Below are 12,924 nucleotides of genomic sequence, written 5' to 3'. Positions count from 1 at the left end.
CCGGCTCCTGGTGCAGCTGTTCCTTGCAGAGAGTATAATGGAGCCAATACCTTCAGGCAAAGCGAGCAAGTTTAACCCCCCCTTAAATGTCATTTTTGTCTGTTTGGATTCCATTTTTCCGATTCAGCTTCTCTGGCGACACATTGACCCTTTGATTGGAGATCCACCCCAAAGAGAAAACCCAGAGCTGTTTGTAAAGAGGGGGGTGGGGTGGGAATCACCTAGGTAGTCCGAACAGCCTCAGCCCCAAAGTTCACACGGCTAATGCCATCTGGAAATCAGTGTCATGTTTTGGCAGGTCAGCACAAGCGAGATTAGGAAGAGGGCCTGCTGCATTCCTCACTAAATCTCTCTCACAGCACATCAAACTCTGTCCCCTTTGTAGTCACCAGTCTACCGACATTATGATAAAGCCCGGCCAAAGTCACCATGGAGGGAGACTTCATGCCAAGTTCGGGGCTGGAGCAGGGCAACTGCTGTTCCTCTGGCAGCCAGAGAGCCACCCAACTTCCTGGAAGGAAAGTGTGCACCTTGGCCAGGCGGATGCTAGACAGGAGACCTGGCAGGCTTCACCCATGCCTCCAGTGCAACACAAACCAGACTGCACCCCTTTGCCAGGAGGGGAGAGGAAAAATGTCAGCATGAGAAGAGAGAAGTACACAACTTAGCCCTCCTCTTCAAAAATGGGTGTTGGGCAAAGGCAAGCATCTCCCTATGCCAAGCCCCACGGTACAGATTGGAGAGATGGCAAACAAAACCCAAACTGGAAATTGAGGCTCCCGCCCCCTCCACCAATCATGTTTTCTCAGGCAGCACCAGACCCGGCCTGAATAGGCGATTGTCTGCAAAATTAGGTCAGGAAAGCCCTGCAGAGGCTCCCACTGGGGAGAAGCTCGAGCTGCTGCACCAGATCCCACATTTCGCAGTTGCTGGGGGCGGGGAGGAGAGCTCACGGAGCCAAGCACTCAGCCCACGAGGACAAAGCTGCCCGGAGTTGGGTGGGAGAAGCGGGGCAGATGCAAAGTCAGCAAGGCAGATGGACAAACAGCTTGCGGGGCTGAGCAATTGATGGGAAGGGCGCAGGCATGGGGGGGGGGCAACTCCGAAGCTCTTCTGGGGGTGGCTTCGCTTTCGCCCCGGGACACGAGGAAAGCCATTCCCTTGAAAGAAATAGGGGGCCGTGCAGGCGCTCAGGGAAGCCCTGCTTCAGTTGCGATTCTTGCATTGCAGGGGGCTGGACTAGATGGCCCTTGGAGATCCCTTCCCAACCCGAAGCCCCCGAAGCGGGTCCGGGCGTGTTTCCTGCCCGCTGCAGGAGCCGCCCGGCGCCCCGCCCCCTCCCTCCAGGGACCGCCCCTTCCGTTCCCCCGGAGCCACGCGCGCGCCCTCCTCGCTCCCCCCCCCTCGCAGCCCCGGTGGAAACGGGGAGCGAGGAGAAGCCCTCTCGCGCGGGGGCCGCCGGGAAGCGTAGTCCCGCCCGCGCCGCCGTCCCTGAGGGGCAGAAGCGAGCGGACTACGGCTCCCAGGAGGCCCCGCGCGGCCCCCACTGTGTTCGTGCGGCGAGGCGGGAGCGGGGACCGGAGCGGCGGGAATGGGGGGCGACGAAGAGGAGGAAGCGGCGGCTCTGAGGGAGAGAAGGCGCCGGGGCTGAGGGGAGACGAGTCCGGGAGGCGGCTGGGCAGTCGAGGGAGGGAGCGGAGGGCAGTCGCGGCAGGTCCCTTTGCCTTTCCCCGCGTGTGTCCCCCCCCCCCGTCCCCAGGGGGCGAATGGCGGCGCCCAACGGTCGCTCTGGGACGAGGCTGACGAGGCGCGCGCGGAGGGAGGGGGGGTCGAGCGGAGGCGCGGACTCACCTGGCGGACGAGGGGGGGAGCGCGAGGCGGCGCCGCGAAGGAGCGAAGAGAGGATTCAGCTGCTCTGGCCGGGCTCGGCCGCGCTCACTCGCTCGCTCGCCCAGGGGAGGGCGGGGCCACGGGAGGAAGCTCCGCCCCCTCGCCTCGCCTCTTCGCGCCGCTCATGGGGGCGGGGGGCGGGGCCAGAGCGGAGCCCCGCCTTTTCCTCGCCTCTAGTGAGTGTCGAAGGAGGAAGCGCGAGCGGAAGAGGGGGCGGAGCCGTAAAATAGAAGCTCCGCCCTCCCGCCGCCGGAGCTCGGGCCGGGTTTGCTCGCTCAGGGAAAGGGCGGCGCCGCCGGGGGAAGCTCCGCCCCTCGGCTTGAGGGGCCGCCGCGCGTCTTAAAGGCGCAGGACTCCTCTGAAGGCGAGACTACGAGCCTCGTGGGGCGGCCGAGCATGCGGGGGATCGGAGGGAGAGGCTGCCCCTGACCATGTGCAGAGTTCCTTATGCGGCCGCAGCCCTCTGCTAGGCTTCCCCGGGAAAAACTCGCATCCCCGGGCGACTCTGAAGCCACAGGAAGAAAGTGGGTCTTAAACACGGGGAAACGGGCGGAGTGAATGTGCACGTATGAATCCTGTGCACTGGCCCACTCAAGGCCATCACAGGAAGGTTTCCTTAATAATAACAATAACAACAACAATAATAATAAATGTTATTTATACCCTGCCCTCCCCAGACAAGACCTGGCTCAGGGCAGCTAACACCAAGTATAAAAACAATTGATTAAAATACAACTTAAAAACAAGATTAAAATACAACATTAAAATGCAGCCTCATTTCAGTAGAAACTCAAATCAAAAACTTTTTGGGGATGAAAACGTCAAGTCTTCACCAAGGCCAACTATTCAGACTGGTCCTACGTGGGCCAGAAAAAAGTCAGAGGAAAAAATCCTACCCCCAAACCCCCCCCTAGCACCCCCCTTTTCTGCCATACTCTGCCTGCAGCTATTGCTCCATACCAACCACAACTGGACACACACCCCACAAGCATCAGTATTGGAGACCTGCACTTTTGGCAAGCTGTGAGGTGGCCGAGGGCCCAATTAGGGCTGCCTGTGAAACGAGGTCATGGGGTCACGACTGGACAAACGTGGGTTCCCTCAGCCTGAAGCGAAATGGGCTCCGTAGCCCATAGTCTCCTTTGACTGGACTCAACCATCCAGGGGTCCTTTATCTTTACCTTTACCTGCTGCTATCACCACACAATTCAAATGCATTTGCATAAGGCATAAGGCAGTGGTTCCCAAAGTGTGCAGTAGAATGACCCAGGTGGGCACTGAGAGGCAAGTGGGGCACACCCTGCAGGTGGAAATAACTTTCCAGACTTTGAAAAGCTGGTCTCAATGGATGAAATCCACCAATTTTGTTGAATAGATTAAACTAAATAGTTTTAATTGGATTCTCAATAAACATGCAATTGATTTGTTTCTGTGTGGATAGTGGGTGATAAATAATCCTTTTTATAGGGTAAGGTGGGGGGCACTGGCAAGGAACTTAGGGAGCCAGGTAAGGTAAAGGGACCCCTGACCATTAGGTCCAGTCGTGACCGACTCTGGGGTTGCGGCGCTCATCTAGCTTTATTGACCGAGGGAGCCGGTGTACAGCTTGCAGGTCATGTGGCCAGCATGACTAAACCGCTTCTAGTGAACCAGAGCAGTGCATGCAAACGCCGTTTCCCACCGGAGCGGTACCTATTTATCTACTTGCACTTTGACGTGCTTTTGAACTGCTAGGTTGGCAGGAGCAGGGACTGAGCAACGGGAGCTCACCCCGTCGCGGGGATTCGAACCGCCGACCTTCTGATCGGCAATCCCCAGGCTCTGTGGTTTAACCCACAGCACCACCCGTGTCCCTTTTGGGAACCAAGCAGGCCCAAATTTTTTTGGAAACGGCTGGCACAATGTGTCCCCATGGGGCATGTGAACCGCGTGTGATTGGCTGTACATTTGTCAGGCAGCTAGGCATGCCTCTTTTAAAGAGTTGTTTTCACTGATATTTATATTGTTTTATTCTCTGTAAACCAACTATATGTAAATGTCATGAAATAAATTACACATCCTGTGTCATGAAGTACCTGCGGCGTCCGCTCTAAGCTCCCTAACAACATCCTCTCCCAATTCAGAGGAATTTCCTACCTCAATAACAGCCTGCGCCACCATGCCTGTTGGACTGATCCTGGCATGCAACCCTGGGAGGGGGTGAATCCAGTTCTGCAGGTTCCATGATGGGCTGGCTTCCTCTTATCGGGAGCCGATTCCACAGGCTGCATGGCCTGTTACAATATGTGTGTCTGAACCCATGTCTAGCACACACTCCCAAGAGCTTTAAGACGTTTTGCTAGAGTTCTAATGTGTGTTTGTTAGGAATAATATGTGTTTATCCTTAACCAGCGCACATATATTCAGTCACCTTCATTTCAGGTAATAAAACAACCTGCTTTTATTCCTCTTGTGCAATAACTTCCTGAGGCATCAGGTTACAGTAAACACATATTCATAACAAACACATGTTACAACTCTAGTAAAAGGTCCTAAACTTCTCTTTAGCCTGGAAAAGAGGAGACAGAGAGGTGAAATGGGAGCCATCTTCCAGTATCTGAAGGGCCGCCCCATAGAAGATGGAGCAAGCTTGAGACAGATTCAAATTGCAGGGAAGAAGAACCAGGTGCACAGCCTGGGAGTCATTTTGGACTCACAGCTGTCCATGGAGGTGCAGGTTAATTCTGTGTCCAGGGCAGCTGTTTATCAGCTCTATGTGGTACGCAGGATGAGACCCTCCCTGCCCACAAACTGTCTCAGCAGAGTGGTGCATGCTCTAGTTATCTCCTGCTTGGACTACTGCAATGTGCTCTAAGTGGGGCTACCTTTGAAGGTGACCCGGAAACTGCAGTTAATCCAGAATGCGGCAGCGAGACTGGTGACTGGGAGTGGCCGCTGGGACCACATAACACTGGTCCTGAGAGATCTGCATTGGCTCCCAGTACGTTTCCAAGCACAATTCAAAGTGTTGGTGCTGACCTTTAAAGCCCTAAACGGCCTCAGTCCAGTATACCTGAAGGAGCTTCTCCACCCCCATCATTCTGCCCGGACACTGAGATCCAGCGCTGAGGGCCTTCTGGCAGTTCCCTCACTGCGAGAAGTGAAGTTACAGGGAACCAGACAGGGGGCCTTCTTGGTGGTGGCACCCGCCCTGTGGAACGCCCTCCCTTCAGATGTGAAGGAAATAAGCAGCTATCCTATCTCTAAAAGACCTCTAAAGGCAGCCCTGTTTAGGGAAGTTTTAAATATTTAATGCTGTATTGTTTTTAAAACTGGATTGGGAGCCGCCCAGAGTGGCTGGGGAAACTCAGCCAGATGGGCAGGGTATAAATAAATAAATAAATAAATAAATAAATAAATAAATAAATATAATTATAATAATTATAAACATTTCATTTGAGTTTTGTAAGTCTTGTAACAGGTGGAGGAAAGAAAACACTGGCTGGAATGGAGGAGAAAGGGAGAAACTGATGGCTCTTGCCTGGCAAATTTTACCCAATGCAAAGCTGCACGAAGACCGAAAGCCAGCAAACTTTTACTTCCTAGCATCGCTGGTGAAATAGCTGATATCGCCTTACCTCATTTGTTTCTTGTGGGCTTGTCTGCCTTCAGGGCGCTGGAATGCAGTATTGCTAACAAGGGAGGGAAGTCCCAGCAGGTTTGGTGTTTCACCCTGTGTCTCATGACTTGTGTTGTCTGTCCAAACAGGCCAGCCTATGGGGTCTTGTGGATCTGCTGCGTTCATTCTCTGCCCGCCCCTGGTGAAGCAGCCAAGTTTTCTGCCATGCCATCAAGACACTCAGGTTTCTACCTGCTGCAAGGAAATTGTGGAAGCCATCTGGCAAAACGTGACCAATCACTTTCCTCACTTTAGCTGCAGGGGAAGAAAAAGCAGAATTTCCAGCCTGATTAAAGGAATCTTGTTTTGGATCCTCTTGCTTACCAGACTCCGCCAAAAACCACCCAGAAGCCTCCACGACACTAGAGTTCATTGAGCAGCCCTTGACTGCACTGAAGTACATGGTGTGAATTTGTTAATTTAACCTTCAGTTGGTGCCACTATTTATTTCTTATAATTGGCTAATAATAATCATCCATGACCACCTTGGCTCGTAGTAGAGTAAAAGAAAATATAGATTGCTTTTGAAACCAAGTCATGAGGAATGGACCTGGGTGTGTTTAGTCTGGAAAAGAGGAGACTCAGAGGAGATATGAAAGCCATCTTCAGCTATCTCAAGGGCTGTCCTATGGAAGATGGAGCAAGTTTGTTTTCTCCTGTTCTGGAGGGTAGGACCAATGGCTTCAAGTTATAGGAAAGGATATTCCGACTGCACATCAGGAAGAACTTTCTGACAGTAAGAGCAGTTCAACAGTGGAACAGTCTCCCTCGGGAGGTTGTGAACTCTCTGTGGGAGGTTTTGAACCAGATGTTGGATGGCCATCTGTCATGGATGCTTTATCTGAGATTCCTGCATTGCAAGGGATTGAACTAGATGACACTTGGGGTTCTATGACTCTATGGAACGTCTGCAGAAAACTCTCTACTCACCCTAGGAGAGTAGCTCTATATGAGCCTGGTAACAAGGAAAGAGAACAATCCTGCATGCCCTGGGAATCAAACCATGAAGACATTAATTGCAGGTGTGGAGCAGGACCCAAGGGATGGCTTGCAGAACCCGGGAGCAAAATCCCCATCTCTTCCTGTGCCTGCCCTGTAGTCAAGAAAGCTTGAAGACCTATAACAAGTCCACCAGCACTTTCACACGGACACGGGGCACCTGCTCAGAAACCTTGCTCAGCTCTTGAATGCCTGCTTAGCAGCTGAAGCTGGGGCTGGAGCCACCAAGTTCTCCTGCCGGCTTGCCTAACAAGCCCAGTGCACTCCAGGGCAATGTGTCCCACAGAGAGCAAGAGAGACATAAACCAGCTTCTTCTGCATTATAATAATAATAATTTATTATTTCTACCCCACCCATCTGGCTGGGTTTCCCCAGACACTCTGGGCAGCTTCCAACAAAACACTAAAATACAATAACCTATTAAACATGAAAAGCTTCCCTAAACAGGGCTGCCTTCAGATGTCTTCTAAAAGTTTGGTAGTTATTTTTCTCTTTGACATCTGCTGGGAGGGCATTCCACAGGGCAGGTGCCACTACCGAGAAGGCCCTCTGCCTGGTTCCCTGTAACTTGGCTTCTCACAGGGAGGGAACCGCCAGAAGGCCCTCAGCACTGGACCTCAGTGTCTGGGCTGAACGATGGGGATGGAGACGCTCCTTCAGGTATACTGGACCGAAGCCATTTAGGGCTTTCAAGGTCAGCACCAACACTTTGAATTGTGCTCGGAAACGTACTGGGAGACCGGTGTTATGTGGTCTCGGCGGCCGCTCCCAGTCACCAGTCTAGCTGCTGCATTCTGGATTAATTGCAGTTTCCGGTCATCTTCAAAGGTTGCCCCACATACAGCACATTGCAGTAGTCCAAGCGGGAGATAACTAGAGCATGCACCACTCTGGCAAGACAGTCTGCGGGCAGGGAGAGTCTCAGCCTGTGTACCAGATGGAGTTGGTAGACAGCTGCCCTGGACACAGAACTGACCTGCACCTCCATGGACAGCTGTGAGTCCAAAATGACTCCCAGGCTGCACACCTGGTCCTTCAGGGGCACAGTTACCCCATTCAGGACCAGCCAATCCTCCACACCAGCCCGCCTCCTGTCCCCCCAAAACAGTCCTTCTGTCTTGTCAGGATTCAACCTCAATCTGTTAGCCGCCATCCATCCTCCAACCGCCTCCAGACACTCATACAGGACCTTCACCACCTTCACTGGTTCTGATTTGAAAGAGGTAGAGCTGGGTATCATCTGCATACTGATGAACACCTAGGGATTGGAAAGCAGGGGTGGAGTAGGGATCCTGTTAATCTTAAGTGAGTTGGTCCGTATGGGGCAGTTGGCAGGAGTCCAGCATGGCCGAGGAACCTCCCAGCAGGCTACAGGCTACAAGATGCATTTCCTCAGCTGTGTCAACACCATCTCCCAATAGTGGGATTCTGGGAAAGTATCTATAATGAACTGAAAAAGATGTTTAGATTTTCAGTTGGAAAAAACCCAGAATCCTTTCTCCTAGGTATCATGTCAGAGGAAATAAAAAGAACGTTCAGACCAATATTTACGTATGCAACTACGGCGGCAAGGTTGGAAAAAATTGGAAAAGCAGCAGCGTCCCAACTAAAACAGACTGTTTTTCTAAAATGATGGAATGCTTCCATATTGCTGAACCCAACAGGGAGGATAAGAGGAGATATGGTACAAAAAACGAATAAGGAGTGAGCTATCTTTAAGGAATACATCAAAATTTATATGGGAAAAGTAGAATTTCTGACAGATAATGAGTGAATCCAGAAAATGATTATTGTGAAAGGAGAGTAAAGTCAAGACAGAAGAAGAGATTAAAGAAATAATGAAATGCGTTTAAGCTAGTTGGAAAAATAAAGTAGCGTAACAAGAAGGGCTGGAAGTCAAGTCACTTGGTGGGTGTCTGTGGGGTAGGAGTGTAGGTATGTTGATATGTACAGTATAGGTAGGTATTATATGGAATAATGTAGGTATGTTTTATGTTATGAAAATAAGGTAGTGTGTTGTGTACATGTATTGTGTAAATGTGTTTTATGTGTTAATAAAATTTAAAAAAACAACCACACCATCTCTCTGCTGCCTCTCCTCAGCCAGACCATGTCCTCCTCCTCCTCCTCTCGGGAATTTAATCTAAGCTTTGACCATTAATTAGACTAACGAAGAAACCATCTGGACCTCAACCTGCGCCCACAAGTAATCCACCCATTAAAACCAAAGATCCCTAATTAAGGGCAAATTCTGGAAATGAGTCCAGGAGCAGCAAACGGGCCTGCCAGGAACAAGAGCTAGCGACCTTCCCTGCCTTCTCTGTCTCCCACAGGAAGGAGCTCAGGCAGAACCGGCCCTGCCATTAGACAAGAGGAGGCAGCCGCCTCAGGCAGCAGATTCTGATAGCCAGGGAGGGAACACAACTGTGCGCTCCCTGAGCTAGTCTGCTGCCCTGTCTATTTGCCAGTGATGGAGTCAGATTCAACTACTGTTACATGGATTTGGGGTAGGCGCTATTTCTGTAGTGCATAGCTAGAGAGGTGTATTCAGAACTGCCATTTCCCAAATGTGTCCCGGTGGTGCAGGAATTGTACCCAGCAGCCAAATCGATGAAATTTGCCCATTCTAAGATACAAACTCAGTATACACCATTTAGTGAAAAGTGAAAACAGGAGGGTCTGGTGTTAATTAATTACATCTCGCCACCCCCACCATAGCTGTCAAGTGTCCCTTATTTGAAGGGGCAGTCCCTTATTCCAGCGCCATGTCCCACTGCTGTCCCTTATTGATGGATGTCCCTCAAATGTCCCTTAAATGATGTCCCTTAAATTTCAAAGGAAGCAGCTCCTCTCCCTCCCTCCCTGTTGGCCAGGGAGGAGGGAGGCTCCAACTGTGTTGCTTGGCTGTGTTGCTCACCCAATAAGAAGTCTAAGAACGACTGGGGTTGGAGCTTGCATGCCTTGTGTGTGGCTAGTTAATGCAAGCTGAGGGGGGTTTTGAATGCTGGATGCCATTTTGTTGCACGTGCTGCTGCAAACTTTGCAGTGCAAAGCCAGGCCGGGGAGCCATCTTAAGTTGAGGCTGCATATGCCTCGTGGTGCATGTGATTCAGATTCTATTCAGTTGAACCTCTGGTTACAAAGTTGGTTGGACAGTGTTCTCGAAGCTACCAGCATGAGTTTGACCAGACTGCAGGAGGACAGGAAGACTGGAGTGCCTGGAACAGGTGAGGCTGCAGGTCCCTTATTTTGGCTGCTGGTCCCTTCTTTTCAAGGCTGCTGGTCCCTTATTTTCAAATCTGTAAGTTGACAGCTATGACCCCCACAGACACTTCCCAGACCCAAAACGCACCTCTATCCCCATCCCACCTCCCAATTTGGGAATGGATGACAAAAGTCCTGCAACCATCCTTTCCCCTTCCTTAGGACAAGACCTGCTCCCTTACAGAATTCCTGCCCAAAATATGCTACATGATTAATTACAACTTCCCACTAAACACACACACACACACACACACACACATTGCAAAGCCCCCTTGCAATGGGCAACCATCTCCTCGTGCGTTTCCATGTGGATACCTACTTAGTAACGCTGAAGCTGTGAGAAGCAGCTGTGATTTTGCCTTCTTTGCTTTTTTCATTGAGTAAAAATTCCCAAGGAAATCTGAGATCGCCCACCCCTGCCAGAGTGTCAGCCGTGAGGAGAGACCCTACTGCCCCCTTGTGTTCGATTGCTGCCACGCATCCTGCTCCCTTTGCATCCATGGATGCAGAAGGAGTGGTCCCTTCCTTTGAGATTGCCATGGCAACCCCAGGGAGCAGCTCAGCCAGCTTGGCCTGTGGGTCAGAAGGGCCTCCTCTGTGATTCCTCACAGGTGCAGGAGCCAGGGAAAGAGTTCAAGGAACAGCTTACTGGGATTTGATTTCCATTCTGGGATCTAATAATAAAAAAAATAATAATGTCCTATTATCATGGACTCATTGCACTCATAGAATCATAGAATCCTAGAGTTGGAAGAGACCACAAGGGCCATCGAGTCCAACCCCCTGCCAAGCAGGAAACACCATCAGAGCACTCCTGACATATGGTTGTCAAGCCTCTACTTAAAGACCTCCAAAGAAGGAGACTCCACCACACTCCTTGGCAGCAAATTCCACTGTCAAACAGCTCTTACTGTCAGGAAGTTCTTCCTAATGTAACTCATTCCTAACTCATTGGACCTTGCCAACAAAGGTCCGTATAGTTAAAGCCATGGTTTTCCCAGTAGTGATGTAGGGAAGTGAGAGCTGGATCATAAAGAAGGCTGATCGCCAAAGAATTGATGCTTTTGAATTATGGTGCTGGAGGAGACTCTTGAGAGTCCCATGGACTGCAAGAAGATCAAACCTCTCCATTCTGAAGGAAATCAGCCCTGAGTGCTCACTGGAAGGACAGATCCTGAAGCTGAGGCCCCAAGACTTTGGCCACCTCAGACCAATGGCAGATCATCCAAGTGTCCCTATTTTCCAGGAACAGTCCTGGATTTACAGAAGCTGCCATGGTTTCTGATTTGATCCTGGAATGTCCCACTTTCCTTAGATAAAGGTAAGGACAGATCCTGAAGCTAAGGCTCCAAGACTTTGGCCACCTCATGAGAAGAGAAGACTCCCTGGAAAAGACCCTGATGTTGGGAAAGATGGAGGGCACAAGGCGAAGGGGATGGCAGAGGACGAATGGTTGGATAATGTTCTCGAAGCTACCAGCATGAGTTTGACCAAACTGCAGGAGGCAGTGGAAGACAGGATCTTGTTCCACCTGGTGGCAGGTGGGAGTCCTGTCGCGACAGTCTTCAATAAAGACCAAGCCTACTGGCTGCTGTTTTGCTCTGGTATTCCTGGCTGGTGTCCTTGGTTTTTAGTCCAAGGGACCCCTCAGATTTCTCCGTTAACATTTTGATTAATGTCTGCAGGAGACTGTGGATATTTAAGTTATAATTAGAAAAATCTTAATAATTATTCAAAAAGGAAACAGTTTATAAGAAATAAAGAAGGAGGCCAGATACAGGATAAAGGAAGTCTTTTATTTCGTTGTTTGTATTGTTGTATTTTATGCTCACTGTATGTTATGTTTACGTTTAATGAGGGTGGATTGTGTATTGGGGGCTTATGTTATGTTGTAAATAAAATTCCAATAAAATTTTTAAAAAATCAAAGACAAAGACAACCCAATAATCTCCACTTCCATAACACATTTTAAAACAGCATTGGATGTCAATTAACCAAAGGCCAGGTTAAAGAAGAAAAAATTAAACAAAACAATAGAGTACAATACAAAAACAAAGACACTACATAACACTAACACTAAGACATTAAACTAACAAAACAAAACAAAAACAATTTAAGACACATCAGATAATTTCAATATCTTATCTTTCATTCGCTTGTTTCAACGACCTCCTCACACCTCCCTTTTTGTATTCCACTTCAGTTAACTGTTTCAGCAATTCCTTTCCATCTTCCTCTGTTTTCTGTCCTGTAATTATCTTAGCATATTCTAACCTTATTTTTTCCTTTAATACATTAATAATCTATTTGTACTTAATTCCTTATAACATTTCTACTAAAGCCATATAACTTCATTCCAACATTTTTCTAACATTCATTGATTTTACAGTATTTCTGTAAATAGTCTTTAAACTTTTTCCAGTCTTTTTCCACCGACTCTTCTCCCTGGTCTCGGATTCTGCCAGTCATTTCCGCCAGTTCCATATAGTCCATCAACTTCATCTGCCATTCTTCCCAGGTGGGTAAATCTTGTGTCTTCCGAGAGTTTCTCTATCTAATTTCTCCACACTGTGCCTAAAAGCCAGGGCGGTGTAGTGGTTAAGAGCAGTGGACTCATATTCTGGGGAACCGGGTTCGATTCCCTGCTTCTCCACATGCAGCTGCTGGGTGTCCTTGGGCTAATCACACTTCTTTGAAGTCTCTCAGCCTCACTCACCTCACAGGGTGTTTGTTGTGGGGGAGGAAGGGAAAGGAGAATGTTAGCCGCTTTGAGACTCCTTCAGGTAGTGATAAAGCGGGATATCAAATCCAAACTCCTCCTCCTAATCTTACACACCTCTGCCCTGTCCCTTCGTTCTCACCTGTGCTCTAAGGGTTCGTCCATCCATTCACTTCTACTGCCGCTTTCTCCCAGGAAAACCTTCTCCTTACAGCTAAATCAGAGCAAACATCAGTCGGGTTTTCTGTGGACGAAACAAAATAAAAAAATTCCTTCCAGGAGCACCTTAAAGGTAAAGGGACCCCTGACCATTAGGTCCAGTCGTGGCTGACTCTGGGGTTGTGGCGCTCATCTCGCTTTACTGGCTGAGGGAGCCGGCGTACAGCTTCCGGG

At 49.6% G+C, this 12,924-nt stretch overlaps 1 protein-coding gene and 1 long non-coding RNA gene across 2 annotated transcripts in view; both read right to left on the bottom strand.

Moving 5' to 3' along the window:
- SIPA1L3 (signal induced proliferation associated 1 like 3) overlaps window positions 1-2,011 on the bottom strand; it is a 104,681-nt gene extending 102,670 nt beyond the window's left edge. The window contains exon 1 of the mRNA XM_083753589.1: window positions 1,852-2,011. The gene's annotated coding sequence lies outside the window, so the exon portion shown is untranslated. The remainder of the gene's footprint in view (window positions 1-1,851) is intronic.
- LOC310851804 overlaps window positions 1-12,924 on the bottom strand; it is a 442,605-nt gene that overhangs the window by 156,956 nt on the left and 272,725 nt on the right. The window contains exon 6 of the long non-coding RNA XR_014567825.1: window positions 12,246-12,308. This is a non-coding gene — a long non-coding RNA (uncharacterized lncRNA). The remainder of the gene's footprint in view (window positions 1-12,245; window positions 12,309-12,924) is intronic.

The sequence above is a fragment of the Podarcis gaigeae genome (genome assembly GCF_964106915.1).
Source record: "Podarcis gaigeae genome assembly, chromosome: 8".
In the NCBI taxonomy this organism is placed as follows: Eukaryota; Metazoa; Chordata; class Lepidosauria; order Squamata; family Lacertidae; genus Podarcis; species Podarcis gaigeae.
Note: the sequence above shows the minus strand (reverse complement) of the source record. Positions and strands in the feature narration are given on the sequence as shown.